Consider the following 3,413-nt stretch of genomic DNA (forward strand, 5'->3'; position numbering starts at 1 on the left):
CTATCTGAATTACTTCAAATTTCCTCCCACGTACTCGTTATTGTGTCTAGTTTCTGAAACCATAAGATTTTCTATGAGAATCGGTCTGGAATGGGGTTAAAATTGAGAAAACCCGAGAAAATGTCAAATTTTTAGAAATGGTGGAGGATTGCTCTCGAATTTTGAAGAAATCTGAGGTTAGGAGACCCAGAATCTAAACGCATAACCTAACTATTCAATAAAAAAATTAGTCATTATTTCTTTTGAAATCTCAATGAATCAGCGAAAATATCTTTACTGATGAATTTTCATATCTAATGATTTCGGGGATAGCTTAGTTGGGAGAGCGTCAGACTGAAAATCTGAAGGTCACGTGTTCGATCCACGTTCACCGCACTTGGTTCACATTGCATAATTAACTTGCCTATTCAATCTAAAACTTGTGATTATTAATTTTTTATGTTATCTGCATTCATTGCACCTTATAGTTTAGTTGATTATTATTTCTTTTTAAAATATAATGAATTATTGGAAATAGCTTTACTTATGAATTTTTATTTTTAATGTTAGCAGGGATAGTTCAGTTGGGAGAGTGTCAAACTAAAGATTTGAAGGTCACGTGTTTAATCTCCATGTTCACCTGTAACTATTCAACTGGATTATCACATTAACAATTTGAATCAAATAAAGTGACATTAACTATTTGAATCACCTCAACCTCACTTGTTGAACTTGACCAAATGTCTATAACGTAACACTAACAAAGTCTTTTTAATCTAAAATACCATTGAACTTGACCATTATAGTGCCTCTCAAACGTAGGTAAAGTTTAAATTCGAGTCTCCTTGTCAAACTCACTCGGGTTCTCATCTCAACCATGATGGCGTTCAACAAGAGTGACCTCGAAAATAGCCGGATTATCGCATTAACCATTTGAATCACCTCAACCCCACTTTTTGAAATTGAAAAAAATATCTAAAACATAACACTAACATAGGTACGATGTTCATAAAAGTCTTTAATCTAAGATACTATTGAACTTGACCATTAAACTGCCTCTCAAAATGAGGTAAAGTTTAAATATAATTGGTGACAAAAGATGAAACTATAAAATAAAAAGAAATAAGAAAATAATATTCAATTTCAGAGAATCAAACCAGAATCTCCGAGGTGAAAGCCAAATATCCAAATCGTTGGACAACAATGAATTTTTGGTGTAGTTGTCCTAAAGTCTTTTGTCTAATCGCTCAAGAGTTTTACTATGATGTTTTTGGTAATGTCTAACTCTTCGACACGTCCTTTCATGTGTGTGATAGAGTTCTCAGAATTACCGCGACGTTTTGAGCTGTTCGATCGTGTGGCTCTTTCTTCAAAACGGTAAACATCAAACATCAAACATCAGGTCTTTGATTGGCAACCCATCCAAAGGATTGTCGATTGCATCGATTGGATCAATAGTCTTCCCATGAGTTTATGGTGCATGACCCATTTTTTATAGCATTCACCTTCGAGCGCCACCATAGTTTTGCATCGTCCATGAGATGCATTGCGACCAACGTAACTCTTAGGTCCTATGAGCAAGTAACAGTAACCTTCAAGTATTGATCTACGTAAAAAATAAAGCTTTTTAATTCCTTAGCATCTCAGTTTACATTTAAGGGGTTGGGTTCTTGGATTTTAAGTTTGTTAAGCCCACATGAACTTGGCTTGAGGTGTGGTTCTCTACAGCCCAACTTGTCAAACTCACTCGAGTTCTCATCTCAACCATGACGTCGTTCAACAAGAGAGACCTCGAAGACGACTGGATTATCGCATTAACCATTTGAATCACCTTCTCATCTCAACCATGACGTCGTTCAACAAGAGAGACCTCGAAAATGACTGGATTATCGCATTAACCATTTGAATCACCTGCTCATCTGAACCATGATGTCGTTCAACAAGAGAGACCTCGAAAACGACTGGATTATCGCATTAACCATTTGAAATTGAACAAAATATCTATAACATAACTATGACAAAGGTACGAAGTTCATAAAAAGTCTTTTTAGACTAAGATAGGAACTGTAAAATAAAATGAAATAAGAAAATAAGATTCCATTGCCGAGAATCAAACCCGGGTCTCCTGGGTGAAAACCAGATATCCTGACTGCTGGACGACAATGGATTTTTGGTGTAGATGTCCCGAAGTATTTTGTCAGATCGCTGAAGAGTTTTAGCATGATCTTTTGCTTAATGTCTAACTCTTTGACACGTCCTTCCCTATGTGTGTTAGAGTTCTTAGGGCTACCGCGACGTTTCGAGCTGTTCGATTGTGTGGCTCTTTCTTCAAAAGAGTCAATATCAAATGTTAGGTCTTTGATTGGTAGCCCAACCAAGGGAGCATCGATTGCATCGATTCCATTAACGATCTTCCCATGAGTTTATGGTGCATGACACATTTTTTATACCATTCACCTTCGAGCACTACCATAGTTATGCATCGTCCATGAGATGCATTGTGGCTAATGTAACTCTCAGGTCATATGAGAAAGTTCCTGTAGCCCTCAACTCTCAGGTCGTATAATAGAGTTCTTAGAGCTACCACGACATTTCGAGGTGTTCGATCGTGTGGCTTTTTCTTCAAAAGAGTCAACATCAAACGTCAGGTCTTTAATTGGCAACCCATCAAGGGGAGCGTCGATTGCATCGATTCCATCAACGGTCTTCCCATGAGTTTATGGTGCATGACCCATTTTTTATATCATCCACCTTCGAGCGCTACCGTCGATGAGATGCATTGTGGCCAACGTAACTCTTAGGTCCTATGAGCAAGTTCCTGTAACCTTCAAGTAGTGTTCAACGTAAAAAATAAAGTTTTTTTAATTCCTTAGCATCCTGGTTCCCATTTAAGGGTTTGTGTTTTTGGATTTTCAGTTTGTTAAGCCCAACATGAGCTTGGCTTGGGGTGTGGTTCTCTACGACCCTCCTTGTCAAACTCACTCTGGTGCTCATCTCAGTCATCTCAGCCATGATGGCGTTCAACAAAAGAGACCTTGAAAATGACCGAATTATCACATTAACCATTTGAATGACCTCAACCTCACTTGTTGAAATTGAACCAAATATCTATGACATAACACTATTAAAGGTTCAAAGTTCATAAAAGTCTTTTTAATCTAAGGTACTATTGAACTTGACCATTATAGTGCCTCTCAAATCAAATTCATAAAAGTCTTTTGAATTTAAGATACTATTGAACTCATCCATTATAGTGCTTCTCAAACCTAGGTAAAGTTTAAATATAATTGGTGACAAAAGATGAAACTATAAAATAAAAGAAATAAGAAAATAAAATTTCATTGTCGAGAATCAAACTCTGGTCTCCTCGATGAAAGCCAGATTTTCTGTGTAATGTCTTCGACACGTTTTTTTTATGTGTGTGATAGAGTTCT

At 36.8% G+C, this 3,413-nt stretch overlaps 1 non-coding gene across 1 annotated transcript; it reads left to right on the plus strand.

Annotated features, from left to right (window-relative positions):
• The first annotated feature begins 302 nt into the window (after nucleotides 1–302).
• Nucleotides 303–375, plus strand: TRNAF-GAA (transfer RNA phenylalanine (anticodon GAA)). Its single transcript has one exon. It is a non-coding gene; the product is annotated as a tRNA-Phe (tRNA).
• Nucleotides 376–3,413: the final 3,038 nt, after the last annotated feature.

The sequence above is a fragment of the Cucurbita pepo genome, chromosome 16 (assembly GCF_057944985.1).
Source record: "Cucurbita pepo subsp. pepo isolate OVF chromosome 16, ASM5794498v1, whole genome shotgun sequence".
Taxonomy (NCBI): domain Eukaryota; kingdom Viridiplantae; phylum Streptophyta; class Magnoliopsida; order Cucurbitales; family Cucurbitaceae; genus Cucurbita; species Cucurbita pepo.